This window comes from Halichoerus grypus, chromosome 13 (assembly GCF_964656455.1).
Source record: "Halichoerus grypus chromosome 13, mHalGry1.hap1.1, whole genome shotgun sequence".
Classification (NCBI taxonomy): Eukaryota; Metazoa; Chordata; class Mammalia; order Carnivora; family Phocidae; genus Halichoerus; species Halichoerus grypus.
In genome coordinates this window covers 31,088,874-31,113,806 of record NC_135724.1, presented here as the reverse complement: position 1 = coordinate 31,113,806, position 24,933 = coordinate 31,088,874, and positions in this window count along the sequence as shown.

The window sequence follows — 24,933 nt, the reverse complement described above, 5'->3', positions numbered from 1 at the left end:
CTCCGGTAACTTAACAGAAAGGAAAATCTTGATCACAGCCAAAGAAATTCTGTGCCCTTCAGCCTCAAAAATGAAGTCCAACGTGTTCCCATTCATATTAATTGGATTTAGGGTTCAGTCCAAGTTCTGTGCAATGCCATGAGAAAAGGAAAATGTACATTCCTGTCCTGCCCCCAACACCTTTTATACAGAAGTCTGAGATTTACAGATCTCTAAAGTTAATGGGAAGATGAATTTCCACTTAAAGGTACTGAAACTTAACAAGAACTCCAAACATTCTTCCTTTCCATCAAAAGTAAAATTCTTGGTCGGTTTGCTTCCTGGGGAAAAAAAAGTACATGATCACTAGGGAAATGGGTATTTATAATTAATACACCCTGTGAATGTCAGCTTCAGCATAACTTTTCCCTCCACACTTGTCATAGTGTCGCATTCATCCTTGAGGGATCCATCAATTCACACGGTAGCATCAGGAGGCCAGAAGGAAAGTTTGTCTTCATTTCTACCTTCTTTCCAAGGTTAACTACCTTCAGATCACATTCAGACTAAAATAAGGAACTCAGGGCTTTTAGTTCTTAAATGTAAAAAGGGTTTTAGTTCTTAAGGTAAAAAGAAAAGAAAGAAAAATTAAGCCTAAAATAAGTGTGATACATACTCATGAAGGTCAAAGCCATGCTCAAGTTATAGCAGTGTTAGTGACCTTGAGCTATATCAATTTACTGACATTCATCTGTAAAGGATCTGAAGAAATGTACACCAAAGATACTGAATACCTGTAGACATAATAATACATCCATACATTTCTACTAGTAAATAGTAGTAAATTTACAGTAGTACTGTAGTACTGTAAATACAGAATCACAGAATGGTAAAGGTGTTGATTACAACAATGCAATGACAGTGACTCATTTCACTACAATGAAGACTTCAGCCTAAAGGAAGAAGCATCATTTTCTGCTGGTCCAAAAATGTAAAGTAGAAGCAGAGCCAAAGTTGTCTTCTTTCTGCTATCTGCTACCTTTATGTTCTTGTCCCCAGGCGTTACACACTAGCTCTTTCCTTATTCTTGATTTGTATATAGCACTAAAAATCCTTGGTACTATTTTTTTTTCTTTTTTTTTAAACTGGTAAGATATATGTTTTATTTATTTATTTATTTATTTATTTATTTATTTTTATTATGTTCAGTTAGCCATTGTATAGTACATCATTAGTTTTTGATGTAGTGTTCAATGATTCATTGGTTGCATATAACACCCAGTGCTTATTTTCAAATATTATTTCTGTGAACCTTCTCTTTTGCATTTCCTCTTAGTCATGTATTCCTTCTTTCTTTTGTCCTTTGAATCTTTGACTTCATCTGATTTTAAAACCAGCATAGTCAAATTTTCTCTAAATGAGTCTTCATGCTCTGAATATATAATCTGAACTTTATTTTTCAGACTCTCCATCCCCTCTTTAGCCACAGGACTGCCTCAATACCAATTGAATGGTATTTAACTCATAGTGTAGAGACTCTTCTAGCTTCTTCTCTACCTTACAGATCTCTTTCTTTCTTATCTGATATATCTTTTTATTTTCCCTGACTCTGCTTCCTCCATGTCTTGATACTCAACCACCTGCAACAACTACAGCTCTTCTTCCTGTATCTATCCTCGTCCTTGAGTCTCTTCCTTGGCAATATTATCCAATGCCATAACTGACTCACTATTCCACCAGCAACTCAAAATCCACATGTTCCAAACCTAGTTAACCAAGCCTCTGCCCAAATGAGTTCTCCTTCTACAGAGGGTTACATTTCTCTTGTAACTAGCATAAATAGTTCCACAAATTCAGGTTACAAATATGGTCAAACAGAGACTCAACACACCTGCAGAAAAAGAAACCCAGAATTTTAGCCTTGAGGTTCCCTTCTCCCCTAGAACAGTTAAAACAAAAAGCCCAGGGTAGCTACAGTCCTAAAAGTGAATTGTCCCAACTTCTTTTACTCCCAATCAGAATCTAACAAGTCTCTTCCTGACATTGTTGCTTTTTTTTTTTTTTTAAGGGGCAGGGGATTGTCACCGGGGGAATCTAAAACTGGGTTGCTCTGGGCAAGCACTTTGTGTGTATTGTGTGTACTGTGGCTCCAGTCAGTGAAAGGAAGATCAGGAACTGCGTATTCTCTAGGAGCAACTGACCTCACACTCAGGGTCCTTCCCCTACCCCTTGACACCCCAGAGATTCAGCTACATCATCAGTTATGGGTGAAGAACATATGTGTGGTTTACAACGATATCTGAGCGATTCTGGTACACCTTTAACTTCTTGTTCCACCACATTGAGCACCTCGAGTTCAGTATTAGCTTTTCTTACTCTTTATTATGAATTCCAGAATGCTATGATCATTTTGTCCCAAGGTTCTTGTCACTTTTTAAAAATAAAAAATAGTCCAGAATATCACTTTCCTTCAGCGTTTGATAAAAATTACATGGACAGAAGGTTATGTTAAGTATGTAGCTTTTACTTTTAGCAAAATTAGTTCTCCCATATATATAGGAGTATCCCATCCCTAATATAGACATTCTGTGATCTGTATTTGAAAAGCACTGTCCACATCTTCCCTCTGCATGAGTTCTGCAGTATACTCCTGCTATATCACTGATTGTCTAATTCCTCTTATCTGAGTTCAAATGCTTCCCACCATATCCACTACCCCACTTTCATTGATTTTTCACAGTTACATTTTGAAGCTGTAAAACTTTTCCTCTTCTCTACCTATTAAACTATCTAAAAAACAAATTATGTCCTTCCATTCATAAATCTTGCCCTACCAAGTCTCAATAGAGACTTTGGCAATTACATTTTGTGTATGTGTGTTTAAGTATCATTATCTTTGTTCTCTTCCACTCAAAGTAATTTCTTTACTTTGAATTCCCTACGTTGTCTCAGATTTATCTTATCTCTTGTTTCCCTTGTCAGTTACTTTTTAAAATACAGTTTCATGATGCTTCCATTCTCTCTACTATACTGGAATACAGAAAGCTAGTCTTCAAGTCCTTTTAATGTTTCCATTAGCAGAGGGCACAATTTCACTTACAGCAGATCAAACTTGGGGTAAAACAGACATCTAATACATCATTATACATTCCTACAACAGTGCCTGTGATTTCCAATTTTTATTTAAGTGTCAGATGAATTATATGTCCTCATTAGCACTCCTGCAAACACCATCTATAAATTTCCTTGGAAATTCTCCTATTTCTGGAGTTTGGGGAGGTAGATCCAGAGAACAGAAGGAGGGGGTTGTTCAATAAATGCAATTTCTGGCTCCCTTTCCTCCTTTTAGGCTGAGATAACTTAGTTTACCAGACACTCAGGGCAGGGTGTTTAGTCAAGGTATTTATTTCAAGGTGTCAGAAGCAAGAGGCTAGGAAGAGATTAAATTTGCTGCACAAAGACATGTTTTTACATAATCTAACTAGAAATTTCTCGGAAGCAGACACATGCTGTTAAAAAAAAAAAAAAAAAAAACCCACAACCACAACCACCACAAAAAATACTCAAACAGACGGTGCAGAGTCCTTCTCCCACTACTTGCCACTGCAGTTTCTCAAAGTGAATAGACTCAGGGGCAAACCTACAGCTAGGCATCTGAGATATGTTACCATAAGCAACTTGGAGTATGGAAGCCAAAACTCACATCTTCAAAGGTGTAAAGGAATAACCAAGCCTGTGGTCAAGGAAAATGTATATTTTGAATTCAGGAAATCAAGCACGCAAGAGATTGACCCTAATCATCACAAGGAAGAGTGGAGTTTAATCCTGAGGCAAGGATGATTTTCCCTTTGGCATCTGGTGATTGTCATATATGTTCTCTGCCTACTTGTAGGTGACTCAGGACTTGAACAAAATATATACCTACCTGGGGACCACAGCACTACTGTAGACATATTCTGGTTAAAGCTAAGGCGAAGGCAGGAATTTTGTACGTGACGACTCCTTGTCATCAAGTGGGTAAATGTCACTAGTTGATAAAGTAAAGTAGTGCACATGTAAAACATAATTGCTACTAAAGTACTGGCTTTGAGAAAGTTCAGAGAAGAAAGTGATGAAGATGGTCTGACATAAGGACTGTAACAATAATGATAATATTTATGTATTCTTACTATTATTACTATTTACTGAGCACTTTCTACATGCCAGACTTTGTTCTAGGTGCCTTATGTCATTGAATCATCACATGAGGCCTATGAGACAGACACTATCACTACTTTCATTTTTAGATCAGGAGAGCAGATTGGAAGAGGCAAGTAAAGTTAGACAGACAGTAAGGCTGGGCACAGAGACAACAACCCAGAACGGTCAGACCCTTAACCTAAACTGTCAGGGGATCCTCAGTAGGATCCTGAAGAGTAGAAATGACGGGGAAGGCAAAGGGGAGAATAATAAACCATTAAAAATGACGCAAGATTAGCTGGATGAGCTTGGAGTACCTCTACTTGGAGAAAGGGAGATACACTGAATAGGTAGGATAGGGTCAGATTGTAGAAGGAAGGCTGCAAGGTAGTCATTTAAGTGCATAACTTCATGCGTTTCTGGTTTCCCCAAAGTCTCAGCCTCAGGAATTTCTAGAATTCTTTTCTTTATTAACCCAGCAGGCATTTATTTTTTTTTTTTTTTTTTTTTTTTAAGATTTTATTTATTTATTTGACAGAGAGAGATACAGCGAGAGAGGGAACACAAGCAAGGGGAGTGGGAGAGGGAGAAGCAGGCTTCCTGCGGAGCAGGGAGCCCGATGCGGGGCTCGATCCCAGGACCCTGGGATCATGACCTGAGCCGAAGGCAGACGCTTAACGACTGAGCCACCCAGGCGCCCCAACCCAGCAGGCATTTATTATCGTCCAAACATGAATTTAATTCTGGTCTTCATACATGAGGAATATCTTTTGACAGGTCACTTAACTGTTCCAAGTCTGTGTTCACTTCTGTCACATGGGGATAATAATAGTGCATATGTCATAGGGCGACTGTGAGAATTAAATAATTCCCAAAACGCATCCAGCCCCGTGTCTGACATACAGCAATCAGCCACTAAATATTAGTTCTTATCATGACTCTGCAAGGCACTGTTCTAAGAATAAAAAGAAGCATCAAGTATAGTGTCAACCCTTAAATTGCTTAAGTTCAGAAAAGGAATATTGATACAGTCGCTGTTCTGCAGATAAAATGACACAGGAGGAGTCTTTTCCATGAGGAGTCCCAGGAGTTGAAACCAAGCAAGAATTGCTCCCCTGCTCAGCTTGAACCCTCATAGCCCTCAGTTTGCACCAAGCTTGTTGATACGTTGTATCGGGCAAAATAACAGATATTCCATAAGAAGGAGGCCTGTGTCCTCTGTGTGGATAGCTGTGGGACATGGGAAACAGAGTTTGAAAGAACAGCTTTAATGCTAGACAAAGTGACTGAGTGGTATGTGTAGCAAGCTGGTAATGTTCTCCGGGGACTAGTACACAAGGGAGAAAGAACAAGGTTAAATTAATTTGTTGGATCAATTAAATTAGGTTATCCTGAATGTCTATAGTCCTCTTCCAAATCTATCAATTTAAAAAGCTGGTTTGGGGTTGACTCCTGTGTCCCCACATAGCTCCCACCATCTAGTGAACTCATTGCCATGTTTTTCCAGGGACTCAATATATTCATAGTCCTTTTTGTGGAGACTAGTCCTTGTTTAACCAGGTTTGTCTTCCTCAGAGACGAACTTACTCAAAAGTCACTTTTTGCTTTCTTCCTAATTTCCTTTTTCCCTGCCCCATACTATTAATTATACTCCTTAACATACCTGGTCTCTGCTATATGTCAGGAGGGAGGCAACATAGTTAAATAAACTTATCTAAGGTGAGAATGACTGATCTTACCAGCATCATGCACACTTTGATACTGAGTGACAGTATGTTTAGAATCCAAATTCAGCTCTAGTCAGGAGAAATCAAGCTCTTTTATACACTGAAGGGAAAAAGAGAAGGCAATACAGCAGAGAGATTACAGGGGGTTTCTGGCAATGTGGACAAGTACCCCTTCTGGCATGTCTGACCCCAAATGTCCTTGTTATATTGGAAAATACTCTCTCACAGAATACTGTTAATGTGACACGTGTAGTTAGGACCCAGAGGAATTCTAATTTGAGAATATACACCAATGGTGTTGAATTATGCTTTCTGGGAAGATGGTGATGATTCCAACAAAATTTCAGCAACAAAGCAGCACAAGGACCAATGACATTCAGATTGGTTTGACATAAAGATAACCCGGTAGACAGAAACATTCTGACTTTTCATCTCAGCTTGGGACTTACAGGCCCCCTGATGAAAGGGACTCAAGCCACAGCATTGAGGACCACTCAATAAAGATGTTTTCCCAGCATGTGGCAGCAGTTAAAAAGCAAATAGGTTTCCGGGATATAACAAAAAGGGTTGGAAGATACAGTGGCACAATGAACAATGAGGCTTTTTTCTTCAGAGGGACTGGACGCCTGCCATCTTACCACCTGAAAGCTACGGGGCAGGTTGAAAGAATCCCAAGCAACGCGTCTGAGACAGCTCGAAGTGAAGATGATCTATTCTGAACGTCTGGGAAGGCGAATTACTGGCAGTCAGATGGAAGGATTCACAATTATGAAAGGCATAGCGAAAGCTGATCAGATTCTCCTTTCTACTAGGCTTCATGCTTCAAAACAACCAGAACCTCATTTTATTAAAATGCTCATCGCTGTCAGTTAAGGAGACAGGAGTCTGCTTGACAGCCCTGTCTAAAAGGCATTGTTAGGGGTGCTGGCGGGGCTCTCAGCCACCTGACCTAGACAGGGCTCTTGCTTATGCATCCTCATGGCTCAGTCCTGGAAGCTAAAATACATTGCGAAGACAAGTCAGACTGATTTCTAGATTAAATTCCCCTGTCCAGAACCATGAGAGACGATGGACTCTGAAAAACAAACTGAGGGTTCTAGAGGGGAGGGGGGTGAGGGGATGGGTTAGCCTGGTGATGGGTATTAAAGAGGGCACGTTCTGCATGGAGCACTGGGTGTTATGCACAAACAATGAATCATGGAACACTACATCTAAAACTAATGATGTAATGTATGGTGACTAACATAACAATAAAAAATTAAAAAAAAAAAATTCCCCTGTCCACTACTGTGTGCTTCGCCGAATGTGGGAAGCTGAGCGTGAACTTCAGCAAAAGGGCTGTTGAGCAAATAAAGGCAGATAAAGAATGTTAAAGGACTAAAAAAAAAAAAATTATAAATTGCAAACTGTCAGACCATCCATAGCCCCAGCCAAGTCCAAATGGCTTCATTTTCCTTTTCTAGCCTGGCCAGTCCACTTGAGTCTCTCCCACTGGTATTTTTGGGATACAGTCCAGGCCATTATGAATAGATCCAACAATGTGCAGTGATCTTGAAGCTTGCAGAAAAGTTTGGAACTACTTAAATTACACCCAATTTATCTTTGCCAGGGGATTGTGTAGATCTGTCAAAAGTATCCTTGGTTCCCCGGTGAGCTAACTTGCAGTAATTCTGCCATTGGGAAAGATTTAGAGGTACAGTACATAATAAATGCTCAGGATTCAGTATTTCCTTTTAGTTGAATCTTCGGTCTCCTTCCATTTCAACGACTATAACCTCTTTCCCTTTGTAACAATAGCTATTCACCCTGGGTGTCTTTTCAGCTAGATATGGAATGCCTTTGTCAACCTTAACCTCACCCAGACATGGAAGGCTGTTTCCATACTCAATCAAGCCATTTGTTAAATGTTTATTTGCCTGGGGTATAGTTGGTTCAACTTCCTGTGTTCCTGAATGTGATATTTTTCCTTTTCAGAACGGCACTTAACTAAAATAATATTGTAGGGTAACTGCTGGAGTTTTCAAGGATTCAAGCGCCAGAGTATGTGGTCTTAAGGCAAAAGCCTGTGTCCTAGAGCCAGGGGAGCTGAACTGGATACCAGGTTCTACCCTTGGGAACTTTGCCATTTCTTAGAGAGTTCATCTGGTTCTGCCTTAGTTTCCTCATCTGTGAAATGAGAACAGTGTCTTCCCTCAGAAATGTATTAATAATTACCTGACATGATATATGCAAGGTAGTTCACATAATGCCCTGCCTTGACTCACTGATCCTTTTCTGCTTCTCCTCTTTTGCTTTACTCCTTCCCTACCTTTTCTCCTCTCTCCCTCTCCACCTTCCATCCCTCTGACCTTTTTCTATATCCTATTCTGTCTGCAATATTTTCCAGCTACCTCCTCCAGTCTTGCCAGAGAAGTCTATTACAGAACCTACACATGCAACACGCATTCCTGTAGACTTTTTGCTTATGTGGTCCCTTGATCATGTCTGCAAATGTCTCTCCATACCCCAAGCATTATTCAAATGCTGCTCTGCCTTTAAGAGTCTGCTTCAGTCTCACCTTCCCTGTGTACACTTGTCTGATGATTCTACCCAATACTCAGCTCTTTTTCTATCTCAGTCCTTACTATACTTACTGTGTGTCCTTTAAGAGTCAGTCACTCTTCTGCATGTTTTTATTTGTTTGGGTTTTGTCTACATAGTTAGACTCTAAGCTCACTAAGATCAAATTTGTTTATGGTTTGCATTCCCTGAAGCACCTATCCTATCTGTAGACACATTATAGGTCTTAAAATATGTTAAACAATGGGTAACAAAGTATTAGTCCACTTTTCCACGTTGGTCTTAGCTATTTCAATATTTATATCTCTAGGTGAGAGAATTCCCCCATTCTCCTAGAAGGTTCTCACTTCATAGGCCTATTATTGCCATGTTTCTAGTTCATAATATTTGGCTAAAAATTTTTTTAAAGAATAATTTTAAAAGAAAAGAAACCTTCTGAATAAAATTTTGACTCCTGTCTATGGCTTTAATGTTAGGGTATTATAATATCCAGTGATGCTCTGGTAAATGGTTAACAACCATTTTTGTAGGAAAAGGGGGGAGAAACAAAACAAAACAAAACAAAACAAAAAAACAAAAACCTGATCTGTACTGTTTGTCAATTTCCATGGTATAAAAAGTCCCATCATGGCTGACTTCAAGCATCTAAGAGTGAAGTCACAGAGGGCAAAGTCATGCACATTCAAAAATGTGTGTGCACATTCAGCCTCCTGAGTCACTACATACCAGCTCCAGCTCACCACTGAATATCCCACCATCTTTAAGACAGGTGACTTTCTCTGTTTTGGAATATCTTAAGACCTCATCTCTCCAGATAGCTCTAAAACCCATTCATTCCGTAAATATCATTCCCATTGACAAAAACAAAAACAAACAAAAATAACCCAAAAACAAAAAACAAAAACAAACAAACAAACAAAAAACCCACAAAAAACAAAACCACACACAAACAAGAGCTATCCAGGGATGGATCTGAACTTTCCACTTTAGGAAATTTTTCTCAGAATTCCTTCCTAGACTGCTCTAATGAAGACTGACATGTTTGTCCTTCAACATGAAGAACTGAAATCTCCAGAATGAGAGTTCACCTGTAAAATACTAACATTGCTTTATCCATCTCTAATAGATGATGCTATTTTTATGAGCATATGCTAGAGAAGTGGATTCACTAAGTGTTTCTCTCATTTTAACAAGCTGTTGGCATATAGCATTAGTTTGGTATACTTACATACCAGCAAACATTGAATTTGTCACTCCAGGTACTGGTCTTAATTACTTAAAATTCCTCCTTTCTGGGGCACCTGGGTGGCTCCATCAGATGAGTGACCAACTCTTGGTTTCCACTCAGGTCATGATCTCAGGTTCCTGAGATCAAGCCCCCGCATCAGGCTCTGTGCTCAGCAAGGAATCTACTGGAGTTAATCTCCCTCTCCCTCTGCTCCTCCCCTGCTCACACTCTCTCTCTCTAAAATAAAAATCTTAAAAAAAAAAAAAAAATCCTCCTTTCCTAAATATACCTCCAGTCAACAACACTCTGATAAATGTTTTTATCTCCACAGTGGTAGACTCCAGCATTTCCCACCATGGCTGATTTTAAGCTTCCAACATGACATCAATAAGTTAACAAAATTCCTGAAAATATGTTAGTTAACTCTAGTAAGCTAAGACTCTAAGACAAAAACAGTCCAGCTTTAACACATCTCCACCCCGAATGTACCTATGGTGGTACCTTATGGTACTAATGCAAAGTGGATGAGGCATCTCTTCATTAATTCTCCTATTCTGTTCAATACCATACTTCTAAGGGTTGTCTAATTCAGAAAGTAAACTTGAATTATGTTCAAAGGACCAAAATTATAGTCTGGATCTTCCATAATTAGCTATGAGACTTTATGTCTATCCCTTAACCCTCTTTGGACACAGCTTCTCCAACTGAGGAAGAAAGACTACAACATATGTGATATGCCTTTCCAGCTCCAACATTCATCTTTCTGACATAAGTGTTGAGAAATGGGCTCTGCATTAATAAGCAAGTACCCGTTCTTGGCATCTGTGTCAAATTTTACACATCTATAGATGTTACATCTAGAACATCTTCAAAGTTGCAGATAGTCTGAAAGTTTCAAAATTTCAAATAGTTTCAAACTTACCAAAAGATGCAACTGAAGCATAAATTGTCAATATGCATTAGTTTATCAATTCCCTCTGCAGAAAACATCTCTGGCATTTTACCCATTCTACTTACTTCTGAAGTCATCTCTGTAACTCTTTCCCCATCAAGACTGTTGCTTTATTTCTCCTCCGTTTTGTTTTGTTGTTGTTGTTTTGTTTCTCTCTCTTTAACACACAGTGATAAAGCAAGAACTGGGTAATAGGTTTGATTAACTTAAAAAATTCATGCTACTAGCCACCCATCCCAGCAAATGGATCACATGCATCACAAAACATTTATATCACTGTCTCTGTCCTAAGATTATAATTCTTATATATCTGGCTCTCCTTTGTTAGGCCATTCTATTATTTAACATAATGTATACTAACAGCTTCGCACACTAAAGGTTGAAATACTGGCTGTCTCTAGAGAATACAGAAAGATAATATACTTGTTTTCAGCAGAGTTAACATTACTTTATATGACCTCTGTACTTGTAACACAGCAAACAGCAACTCTAAACTAGTGCAAATCAAGAATTCAGCTCAGGCATCTAACCTCATACTGTTCACATGTCAAATGTGAGCTCGAGCAGCAGGAAACTGGCCTGCTCTTTCTAATTACAATTATGATAAGAGTTTAGCACAAGTCTACTTAAAATCATAAAACCTTTCAGTGCAAGATTAGTGTTTTATCTCATTGTATATTCATATGATTAGGTTTATTTGACTGCTCAGAGAAAAAAATGATTCTCATTGTCCAACATATTCTTATTTAGGATGCTACGAAGAGTAACCCATGTGCAATCACACATTGCCTAGTTTTCATGCAAATAGCACAAGCATGAAAAACAAGATGATGGGAAAGGCTTTTCCTCTCCTCCCTAAAACTAATCTCTCCCTTCCAGGGAGACCACAAATCTCAGGTTCAAATAAAAAAGTCTTTAATTGGGTGGAATTTCTATGCAAAAAACTAATGCTATTTGGACCAGCAGGCAAGTGCAATTCTCCATCTCGCCAGGGAACCACATTTTCCTTACTAAACTGGGTCCCTCTTTCCCAGCACTGACAAGGCAAAAAGTGTTCCAATTAGTGAAGCTGATTTTTCTCCTACCACTCTTCTCTCGTGTGCCAGTGTGGGGTAAGTAAGGGTAGGCATGGGAAATTGCTTTAAGTCATTGATGGAAGAACCATCTGATTGATTGATATTGGGCTGAGGCAATCTTCCTGTTCATCCATTGGTTTGCCACTCATCGGGAAGCCAAGAGCACTGAAAGTAAGCCAAGCCTGTCAGATGTGCCACTGAGAACACTGTTCTTTGCGGAATATTTTTGGATGCCAGATGCCAATCACTCATGGGACTTTGCCGCCCAATAAGAATTTCAGATGTGGACTTTAATTATAGTCTAGCAGAAAAAGGATGATGGGGGGAGCAGAAGCAGCTTTATTTTTAGCAAACCCAGCTCTTAGCCACCACAAACCCTGTGAATCTATTTTAGGGGCTTGTCATTGTTGTTTGGTGACTTTCATCAATGTTGCTAAAAAGTATCAGGTTGACAGTTTGGGGAGTCAAAGGTCTTCAACCTAGAGAAGTGGAGAGACAACAATGACCACATTTGGCAGGAGCTAAGCCCTGATGTTCTAGTGTTAACTTAGAGAACATGCTGAACCCCCTCTAGGAGATGTAGAAAAGTTTAGATTTTAAGAATAATCAGTTGCCTTTAACATCTGCCTGAAAATGCTTTAGGGAAGGAGGGCAAGCTCGTCAACGAGTCTACAACCAAGCGGGAGAATAAAGTAGAAATTAAAGGAGAGAAGAGTTCTAATTTTATTAACACTTTAGTCTCTATGTGGACTTTCATGGACCACATAGATTTCTGGTGAAGCAGTCATTAGTGGCTGAGGCAATCAGTAAGATAATGACATTTACTGAGCACAAACTTCATCCTAAGTAAAAAGAAACAGAGCACAAAGACTTTCTCCTCAGGACTTCCACATACGTAATTGGAGAACATGTCAACAGGTAGAAATGCATACTTCTATTATATATTAATAGTTTCACAGAAATGCTAACTGGGTTCAGAGAAATGGCAACAAATTTAGTGGTGATATTTAGGAAGTCAGCTTTAAAAAGATGGCATTGGTATATCCCACCCTGACCCTGCATATACACACACCCAGCTAGGAGTTAGACATAAACTCTCTTTTTATACCATGCGGCAGCCACCAAAAAGTAAAGACTTGATATCTGTGAATTGGCAACCTACTGCCAAGAGGGCCCCTCAGCCCATTACCATTTTCAGAGCTCTGCATCTTGCATTTTTGAGCTTAATGTTAAAGGGCAATGAGCCTAAGACATCCTACTTAGAGGCTGCTGTTTTATTATTTATTTGTTTGTTTGTTTATTTATTTATTACATTTGATGTGCTGTCTTTACATACTCCTCATCTTAAAAACCATGGTCATTACAGGCCATCAATATTTATTAGACAAATAATGCTTGAATGATACTGCTTTGAAATTAAGGAAAATTATATCCTGAATAGATGGAGAGCCCTGGAGGAGCCTGCAATCAAATGAGAGGAGTGAAATGATTCAGCACAGGCTTCAAAACAGATATAAGGACTTCCTGTTTACTATTCATTTTCATTCAAAAACTATACATTAAACACTTACTGTATTTGATGTCTGATGTGACTTAGGTGATTTTGGGGATTTGGGGGATATAAAGTAGACACAAAGTGCAGTACTTGCCATCTATTATAGCATACAAGATAAAAATGTACTGCAGAGGCAATTATGTATAATAAAATACCAGAAAGAAGGACTTAAGTAATATGAATTACCTAAGATCAGATCAGAAGGAGATCATTATGGGCTGAAGTATTTAGTAAAGATTTCAAAAACTCCACAGAGATAAGGCAGTTATCTAGCTAATAGCATAAAAATAAATAAATTGAAAAACTTACCCTTTTAAATAATGGACTTTTGGCCTGAATTATCTACTTCATGATTCTGGTTTGATCAGAAAAATGAGATATTTATACATAGATCTTGGGTAGTCACAAAAACACTGTTAATTAGATGGATTTAAGCTTAAAGCTATTTCACCATATTACAATGGTAATGGACTAAAAGGACCTCTTACTAGTATGCCTTTTCAGTGCTATGGAAGTAATACATGCAGTTCCCTTTTCTGAAAAGACCACTGTGATCTGAGGTGACCATAATGCAGAGTCCAAGTTCCACTGGCTCGCCTCCTAGCCGTGTCTGGAATAGTTCCTGTTCTCATACTATGTCCATATGAAGTGGGCAAAACTACCACCATCTGTTCCAAGCAGCAAGGGACAACCCATAGCAGCAAGTCCTAATGACCTGTCTCGATCAATTCATCACAAGTATTCACTGAATTCTTGAGATGTTCAAGACAATCTTCAGAGGCATGTGGAATACAAAGAAGATTCCTGCCCTCCAAGAGCTTACTATAGAGTAGGGAATCAAGACATGCACATATAAAAAATAATTAATTATAAACAATGTAATGAATAATAAGTCAATCTTATATATTAACAGATATGGTAAAGGGGACCGGTTTGAGAGAAATATTTCTCCCTTTCCAAGTTCTTTAAAATTACCAGCACAGGGGCACCTGGGTGGCTCAGTCGTTAAGCGTCTGCCTTCAGCTCAGGTCATGATCCCGGGGTCCTGGGATCCAGCCCCACATTGGGCTTCCTGCTTGGTGGGGGGCCTGCTTCTCCCTCTCCCACTCCCCCTGCTTGTGTTCCCTCTCTTGCTGTGTCTCTCTCTGTCAAATAAATAAAATCTTTAAAAATAAAATAAAATAAAATAAAATTACCAGCATATTTTCTCCCCTTCTCCACATAGCAGTCAAGTAAAGGCTAGCTACAGACAGAAATCCATTTCCCGGCCACCACCCAAGTCTGCTTTCAGACTTGCTTGCCTCCTTAACCCTATACTCTGGCTATCAATAGTTAGTTCTAGAGCTCCTCAGTTTGGCAACTTATGGAAACTCTCCTTTCTGGTTTAGTAAAACTGGTTTCTTCTTGACTTTCCATTTTGTACCCTCCCCTGAATTCCATATCATCCATAGATTCCATAAGAGACTATCATTCCCCAGCCTAACAAAAGACAAAGCTAGGTTAGCCCGTGGCCACTCCTGCCAAACAAAAGTAGTGTCAGAGTAAGGAGAAAAGGACAATTAAAACATGCACAATGTGTCAAGGCACAGGAAGACCAAAATAAAATCAATGCCAAGCAGTCAAAAGTTCAGAGTTAGAGAAGGAAAGGATGATGTTCCTCCAACTTGATCATCTCCCAAAACGGCCAGTGAAAAGAAGCTTTAAGTCACTATCTTGAAATCCTTTTTGTAAGCACTTAATGCTGAACAATGACTATTTGTTGGGTTAGTGCTCAGAGCTTGGTCACTTATCTACCCAACTGTGCTTCATTTTGTTCTATGGCTTGACTGGCCCATGCTAATAGTGTGTCTATGGTCATCAACCTGTTGCATTCTCTGCCTTTATGATTTTGACTCAGATTTACTGATTCCCATTCAAGACAAAAAGAAGTGACTTCTAGAGCACAGACAGAATTCTTAAGCATTGCAGATACTCACCTTCTCAGCTAGCATGTAGCTTCTAATGCAAAGGACTGTGCCTGTGGTTCTAAGTCTTGAAAAGAAAAGAAAAGTGAAACAAGAATATTTATTCTTTTACCTCCGTATTTACCTTCTTCCAATGACCAAACTCTTTCATTCCTAACCCTCAGAGACTGTGAAGAATTGCTAAGAAAACTCACAGAAGAAAGGAATAGGAGAGCAAAGTAGGAAATGGGGTTGTTTGAACTTGCTTTCAGAAGAACAGAATCAACACTTCCCCTGACTCTCTACATCTTAAGAAAATGTGGCAGCTCAGTTATGGGTGATGGCTAAAGGACTCGCTCTATGACTCTTTTATGACCACTCAGAATGTAACTCAGGTGCTCAAAGACCAAGAAGACAGATGCTGTAAGCAATTCTAATGTGTCTGGGGACAACCGTGGTGGCCAAGCTGTCAGCAAGGTTGATATGCTGACACAGTGCCTTAGAGTAACACCAACAGCCCTGTCTCCTAAAAGCAAAGCCTCTGCAACAATTACTGGGTTATTATGTCATAACATATAGATTCTTAAGGAAAAATCAAATATGTGAACCATTATCACTTCCTATTATTATTGTTTCAATGGCTCCCAAAGTGTCCTTTGCATGGACTCTAGAGCTAAAGAATCTGAATTTGTTTCTGTATGTGACATTGGGAACAACTGAATCTCTCTGTATTTGTATTTCCTCATCTAAAATGGGGATAATAATAATACCTATTTCACAAGGTTGTTGAGATGGATTCTGTAGGTAAAACATTCAAAGTAGGGCCTAGAACATGATAAGTGCTATTAAGTGTTAGCTATGTGCATTATTATTACAACTTGCTAAGTACTTATAGACCAATACCCTGCTCAAAAAGCATAAAAAAATCCCTCCATTGTCGTCTAGAAAAATTTCCAACTCCTTTGATGAAAATGCTATGCAAATCAACAAACATTTAATTCTGTTCAAAGGGGAGGGATTCAAAGAATTACACACAACTGGTTCTGAGCTGCTTACTCAGCTCTGGAGTTTCACAGGAGGCACAATGCTGTCCACATTTGAAATCTGGTACCAGCTCAAGCCCTCATCTGTGACTTATTCTTTTTACAAAAAGGCAAATATCAACACCCCTCCTCTTCATTTCCACACATGACTAGATTAAATGGGTTTTGCCCACAGAATCCAAGGCACCCAGAACCACAGAACCTCACAAACAAACGAAGACACATTCTAATGTCAAGCATTTGCACAACACATCTCAAAGGAACCAAACCTCCTTAAGCCTTGCTTTGCTGGAAGAAAACTCTGAGCATTCTTTTTTCCTGTGCTGCAACTGATATCGCTGTGGGACAAGGGCCCCAATATAAGGAAATTACACCCAGCATCAACTGCCATGGGACAAGGTCACAGAAAAGGATTAGCAGAATTTGAATATTGAAAAATTCAGACTGGATTTAAACAGAAAAAATGTCCTAACTATAATAGGTTAAAGCTTCTCACTAACTCCTTCCTGGTAAGGTAACTAGAAATGACTATCACGACCATGTTATATTCCACATATAGAACATGCTATCCCTTTCTGCGTAGCTGAAATAAATAGTATATTAAGAAAGCTGAGGGGCGCCTGGGTGGCTCAGTCAGTTAAGCGTCTGCCTTTGGCTCAGGTCATGATCTCAGGGTCCTGGGATTGAGCCCCGCTGAGCAGGGAGCCCGCTTCTCCCTCTCCCTCTGCCACTCCCCCTGCTTGTGCTCTCTCTGTCAAATACATAAATTTTTAAAATCTTAAAAAAAAAGAAAAAAGAAAGAAAGCTGACATACCATGGCGTATGATCTCTTAGTCTCAGCCTAAACTATGTGTGTTTTTAGGAAGTCTCAAATTAAAGAACCTTCCAAAAGGTATTAAAAGGAGCTATCTGAAATAGTAGGACTCTTCCTCATGACTGCAGCCAAGATCTTGATATCCAAAGTGGACAAAACTGGATAAGAAACACCTATTACAAAAGGTTCTCTTAATATTATGGGAGCACTGACAATGGCCTTGCACCTAGGCCTCTGTTTTCCCACTGCAGTGTTATTTGCTATTACTCTCTTCTGCTCTCTGCATTACTGTTTGTTTGTTTTCTTAAGATTTGTTTATTTATTTTAGAGATAAAGCAAGTGTGCAAGAAGGGTAGGGGCAGAGGAAGAGGGAGGGAGAGAGAGAGAATCTCCAGCAGACTCCCCACCAAGCACAGAGCCCAACACAGGGCTCAATTTCACAATCCTGAGATCACGACCTGAGCTGAAATCAGGAGTCAAACGCTTAACCAACTGAGCCACCCAGCCACCCACCTCTGCATTACTTTTTAAAGATAAGTTGGTTTCTCCCCTCTTTGGCATGCATCACAATTTCTGAGATCTGGAATATGGTCTCATAGTCCTCATCACTTACTGCAATTTTCTCTTTCCAGTTAAGATTCAATTCCTACCTCTGCATAACATCATCCCTGATCATCCCAGCCTAAAGAAGCACTCCCTCCAATTTTATAACTGTGAGCCAGTTTAGAGGAGTCACTTTGTTGGTTTGTCTTTCCCCTTTCCCCATTGAACCTTGCATACAGTATTTGTTAAATGAATTTTATCCCTTATAAATGCTACTATACTGTGATCATTTCCTTATCCCATTTAGGCTGCCTCTAAATGTATGTATAAAAGACTGACTATATCACAGCTCAGATGAATAAGCTAGAAGGTAGGGAAAAAAAATGAAAAAGGCATCGGGACCATGCTGGTACATAAGGAAGTCCTTGCTCTTGAGAAGGGCCTTGGCTTTGACTTTATGAACTTTACCAACAGCCAGTGTATTTTTCTTTTAATGATTTTTTTTTAAAAGATTTTTTATTGATTTATTTGACAGAGCGAAAGACAGCGAGAGAGGGAACACAAGCAGGGGGAGTGGGAGAGGGAGAAGCAGGTTTCCCACTGAGCAGGGAGCCCGATGCAGGGCTCGATCCCAGGACCCTGGGATCATGACCTGAGCCGAAGGAAGCCGCTTAACTGACTGAGCCACCCAGGCGCCCCTTAATGATGTTATTTTTAATAAAGGAGTTACAAAGCTAATCTTTCACAAATGGAGGGAAAAGAAGGACTCCTTCACTTTAGGAATGAAATCTTGTTTCATTTCCCCTTTGATGTCTGTATTTAGGTTGTCTTTTGTGACCTTGGCGAGCAAATTCTACCACTGTGCAGCTGAGGTTACAAGACAGAAGGGCCTGGCCTTCTCTAAGCAGCATTTGCTCACCCCACAGAACTTATCTGGTGATTCCAAGGAACAAATGGCTTCTGCTGGGCTCTTCAATAATATGATTTGCATGCTTGAAATGAGATCGCCAAAGTAATTGTAGAATATTGCTTGCCATTACCGTCATTAAAAACAGGCAGATGTAGGAGCACTCCCAGGGAAAATCTTCCTGCTGGGTTTTCATGGAGATAAGTGCACAAAATCCACTTTTGAAAAGATGTTGAATGGAATGAATTTGCCATTCACTAGCTGTCTGATGATGATTTGCTTGTTAATTGGAAGTTTAGGCTTTAGAGAAGCCTTAACAAATTTGATTGCTAAATTCAGGAGGTTTACTCCCTCCTTACAAGCCATATTCAGAGGCATAAATCCTACTTTTTCCATGTGTCTTTATGTGTTCATTTAGAATCTCTGTGAAAAGAAACCAATCCCTGACCCTCTTGTCAGTGCCACGTTTTGGAGTGACTTTACCAACAAACAAGGACAAAACATTTTGTCCCTTTGTAAGTGTCTCTAAGGCCCAAATATTCACTAACAGGGGAGGGGACAGAGCCATGAGATAAGCTGAAAGAAAAGGCAGAAATGTTATTAGGTTATTTCAGTGCATATGTCTGTTGATTATCCCATACTATGCTTCCAATAACTGGGAGGCTGGACCCCACTTCTGGGCACCATTTCATTTACTTTGCAAATTAGCTCCACTGCTGCTAATAAACTCAAGTAAACTTTTCAAAGGGGCAGTGGGGGAAGGGAGCCAGTGAGCAAACATTTGTTTGGAAATCCTGCTGCTTTTCTTTTCTATTCAGACATAGCTGAGTGTCCTCTGATCTAAACAATGTCAACTAGCTGGCAAGGTTAGCAGCCCCCTGAGAAGGGTCTGCTTTATTTTTAATGACCACAGTTGCACATCTACAAAATGACTTTATTCATCCCTGTCATTACCTATCCAGATTAGTTTCCTCTAAGTGATGATAAATTTATTGCCAGCCATGGAGAATGACAACTGCCACGTGGAGCTACATGAGCAGTTACATAAACAATCTAGACAAGAGCTCCTATATGGTGTCATATAGCATTTCCAAGATCTAATGGTTCTAGGAAAGAATAGCCAAATAGCCTTTCTTTTTCCATCATTCCCAGGGATTAAATAGTGTATATGTACATCATCTAATAAGCCTGCACTGAGCATTATTTATATAGCAAATGATACTGGCATGTAATTATATATAACATAGAGTGGGATCAGTTCCATGCAGATGCCTACAAATAATAACTGTTTTAAAGACTTAGTAAATTAAAAGCCTCTCCATGATCCTTAGTCATTGGAGTCTTTGTCATTACAAATAACACACCTAGGCACTCCTAAACTACAACAGCCAGGAGGAGGTAAACCTGCCCCTCTAGGAGGTTAAAACTCCAGCCTCACACCCTTCTGCAGCTTGTGAGACAGAGACCACTGTGGTTGCATTGATTTACTCGAAAGTATTTATGAGGTATTGTCTATGTGCCACAGTCCATGTAGATGCTTGTGATACAATGGTGAGGATGGTCTCTTCTTTTAAGGAAAATATAGTCTAGTGGGGATGAAATGAAACTGAACACTGTAGTGGTAAAGCTTAACAAGGGTCACTTATGAGGGAGGAGGAGCCAATCTAGTCTCAGAGGTCTAGGGAAGGCTTCCTGGAAAAGGTGACCATTAACTGGACATCTAAGGAATGACTAGGAGTCGCTCCTAGATGGTTTTGGTGGAGAAACGTCATGTACAGAGACTCAGCTGCAAGAAACTGAAACATGTTCAAAGGCTGGGTGATGTTCAGTAGAGCTGGCAGGAAGCATGAGCAAAGAAAACAGCAGTGCTGGTGAGGAGGGGGATCCTGGGGTTTTGAAGGAGACAGGCAGGGTCCTGAAGGCTTTTGCATCACTGGCTCCTGGCCCAGTGATTGCTCGTAAATATGAAGAACGAATGCATGCATGGATGAATGAAAAGTGAAATACATGAAATCCTGGCACTAACGAAGTCCAAGAAGAAACATTCACTTTGCTCAGAGTTTAAGGACACAACCAGCTCCCCTACATACCATTCCTGTGACTCTAAAAGGGACCAAAACAAACAACTGTGAAGCAAAACATATTTATACCAAAGCTTTGTTGAAATCATAGAAAAGTCACCTCAATGGAAAGGGGCCCCAAAGGCTTTGCCTCTGACTTGCCCTTTGGGGAGTCATATCCCATACTATGGGATATGCCTACTTCCTCAAGGGTGGTCTAGACACTTCATTTCTGGTTACCATGTGGAAAGTGAAAATAGATAACACTGTTCCCAATGATGTACAGAAATTAAGTGAATTTTCAAAAATAATTTAAAAGAAAAGACCATTTTCCCAGGAGAGTTCAGGGTAGGAGAGGGGGAGCACAAGAGTAGACAAAGGAGAAAAAAGGGAAAGACTTACTCTCTCCTTCAAGCTACCCCCTTCATTGTCCCTCCAACTGACCCTTTCTCACACCAGCTCTCTGAATAATGCTAGTCCTTAACAAGGAACTTCATCACCTCTGGAGTTGCAGCCACACCCCAGAGGCACAGGAATGCATCCTGTCACAGATACATGCTGCTGCTTGCCTGATATGAAAGAACAAATCACTGATGGGGTTTGATATGAGAATGATGCTAAGGAGACCCTTGGCTGGCAAAGCAGTGATTGCAAGGGAGCAGAGTTCAGAGAGGACAGGGTCTCTCTTGCCACTTGAAAGCAAAGCAGGTCTCTGTCCCATTATAGCAAGTGAATTCAGTCACAATATTTAATTTATTTTGAATTGCAAATTGTAGGAAAGCAGCACATGAGATTTTTGTCAGAAAGAGGCACAGTGTTACAAAGGCTGAGAAACCACACACAAACCCTGCGACACAGCCTGCTATCTTTCTGGGTTTCTTTCCACGCAAGATTTTTAACATCAGTGGTTCTTCACAGAACACACGCATGCATGTGTGCCTGCGCGCACACACACACAGAGTACAATAATGCCATTTATTAGGTAGTGTTTGCCCTGTATAATATAGGACAAGGTAGTCTATCCTCCTTTAATCTATACTGGATAACCGCTCTCCTACACCCTATGAACTTAAGATAAAACAGAGAGTGTTTATTCACCAGAGTTGAGGGAAATTAAACAGAGCAAGCAGGGCTAGTAAAGAGTTACAAAGTTTTAGCCAAGGTCAGCTTTGCCTGTTAGTGGTAGACCTGGAAATAAAGGTCAGGATTCCCCCCTTCGTTTTTCCTGTCCTATGCCCATTGGACCAAACTGCTCTCAATCAATAGGCAGCCAGTTATGACAGATTCACATTCTACCCAGTGTCAATAAAAACAAAAATCAAGTTTTAATCAAAACACATAACCAAGATCTACATTTCTCTTGGCCGCAATAAATCTTCCCCAAAGGAAGCGGGCTAAAATTCTTTACATTTAAAAAATGAGCTCCGCTGGGACTCCAAATTCCAGTTCGATTTTTGAGTCAAGGCATTTTTTTTCTTTATCATGCACTAGGTGCTGTACTGTGATAAGGGCCCCATGCAGACCATAAAACTAATTTATCATCTGTAAGGTGTACAAAGAAAATGGTAGCTGCCTACTTGTCTGCTTGACATATGAGGTCATTTTTGCCGCTAGCTTTCTAATACTGAGCAATTTTATCAGCTATTTATATACATTAATTGTGGGTACCCATATGCTCAATGTTGTATTTAATAATGCATTGCATTGAATATGCATTCCTTAAGTTTTAGCATGCAGCAAGCATCTTGCATTTAACTATTTGGTTTGCCTATTAAAGCCCATAATTCAGCTATGCCATGTTACCTACTCTCTCAACTGAATTTATGTTTCTTTAAATCTGGCTCACCCTGCCGAAACCCACTGAGCTGGACAAGGCCACCTCACATGTCCCAAGGGCTCCAAGCAAAAACAAGCAGAGGAAGTGCCATGGTCCACTTAATAATACTCAAGCAAAAGGATTATTTGATGAATCCCTTTCCCCAAAGGACAGCAGCATATTCACGCTTCACAGTGTAAATATAAATATAGTTCTCAGGCAACAGAGACACAGGATGCTAGATAAAGTGTGAAAAATACCACGGCAAACCGCTATGCTAGAGTGATTCCTTAACTATCAAGAGGGAATCAGTTCAAACATCCTAAGCAATCCCAACCCCCTACTCCCCAAGGCTTCCCCAATTTATCCCTCAGAAAAGAAAACAAAGTCAGTTTAGCTGGTTCTTTGACCGACTGATTACTCTAGCCATTTCTCCATGCTAGAAAACTCACTTCCTGATAAGGAGAAGCCCAGCTCATCACCCACCCTAGGCAATATCTCCCCACAAGCTCACATACCACAAGTGTTAACACTTGCATCATAAAATTAACTGCTGTAGGACAAAAACTTAAATGGCCCTGATCAAAGACAAACAATTTCTATGGGTATAATAATCTATGAAGTATTATTCCTTGAATGCCTTGGCTCAGAACACATTTTCAGAGGAGCTTTTGTTACCCAGCAGGAAAAAAGAATGGCAGATTTTTTATCCCGGGGGGGTGGGTCGGGGGGGAATCAAGGCAGCCAGGCCCAAGTAAAACACAGCAAATGGTGGATCAGTATAGGCAAAGCCAGTCTAATGGCCCAGGTGGTGATGTGGGCAGGTGACCAAAGAGAAAGGAAGGCACTGAGCTTTAGTCTAGGCAGGAAGACAATCATGTTTCTTTTCTTGTTGGAGTCCATTATCTACGTGGTTTGGGTCACGTAATCTGGCATTTAAATGTGTTCACACGTCTTGCTACAACTGGATAACCTGAAACCATACAGAAAATAAATAACGTGGTACCCCCTCCCCCAGATTCCTCACTCTGGTTCAAGGTATGTGTACTGACTATTTGCCTGATACAGCTGCTGTCGCTATGAATGGAAAAATCCACATATAAATGCTGACATTCTCTTGGTTTTCCTGTAGAACTCTGAACCTCTAGCTTCCATGTAGGGTAAGCAGGATATTAAGAAGTAAGCTGTGATGAATATGCCCATGAATCCTTCCAGTTATCAAGCCACCAAGCAGGGCTATCTGAGTTTGCTCAGCCCTACCAGACATTTCAATGCTCAATCTTTTTATTTGATTTGATAATTAGTTAAAGCTCCTTTGGCCTAGGCCCTGTATTATTAGTCAAGGCAGCCTGGGTCAAAAGATACTCTGTGTCATTGCACCTGATCCTTTCAATGTCCCCTCATCACATCTCTAAGCTCTTATACCACACAGCCTTCTACAGTAATTGTTTCTTTCTCTTTCTCTTCAAGAGAACCACTTAGAGCCATTAGTCCCATGTCTGCCCAGTCCTTTGCTTGCTCTCTCCTTATAAAATTTCCCTGAAAACCCAGATATGCCTGGATTAGCACTATTAACAGATGAGGCCCCACTATGTAAATATCCTCTAGTATTGACATTTAACAATGTTCTGTTAGAAAATCATCTCCTCAATCAATCTGAAATGGCTCCATGCTAAGGATGAGGAACCTAACCACGCAATCATGTATAGTTTGGAACTCCTATCCTAGCCCCCTACCCGGTATGTTAGAATCATTGCCAAATTTATCAGGAGCAAAAAAATGTTTGATATCACAGGAGTTTAATTAATGCATTTAAAATTAATGCAAGGCAGGGCGCCTGGGTGGCTCAGTCGTTAAGCGTCTGCCTTCGGCTCAGGTTGTGATCCCAGGGTTCTGGGATCGAGTCCCACATCAGGTTCCCTGCTCAGCGGGAAGCCTGCTTCTCCCTCTCCCACTCCCCCTGCTTGTGTTCCTGCTCTCGCTATCTCTGTCTCTGTCAAATAAATAAATAAAATCTTTAAAAAAAAAAAAAAAATCTTTAAAAAATAATAAATAAATAAAAAATAATAAAATAAAATTAACACAAGGCAATCCCACAGACTTTGGTTAAAATACATAATCAAGCAGGTAACTATTCCAGAAAGAAAATTCCTCAATAATTTCAGGAGCTCTGTCTGGTAACTCAAAAAATAAAAGTAAAAATAAAAAAACTATTAAATATAAGAAAATATTTTCTTAGACCTAACATAAACTCTCTTTTGCCCCAAGTTATGCCTGTTTAGCTTTGATACTTTTATGAGCTTTTACAATTCTATACCTTTGCTTCACTTTTCATAATTTTTAAACTACAGGATGCCAAATTTGGTAATTAAGTTCATGAAATCATTGAGGTTAGGAAAATGCATTAGATCACTTACAAGCAACTGCTAAGTAGAAGAGAAAGGACTGCAGAACATAGTTAGAGGAGCCTAAGAAGGAGATTGGGAAGGAGCAGCTAAAGATAATAGGAAGAAATCAGAGAATGCGGTTTCTAAGGAGCCAAAGAAAGTATT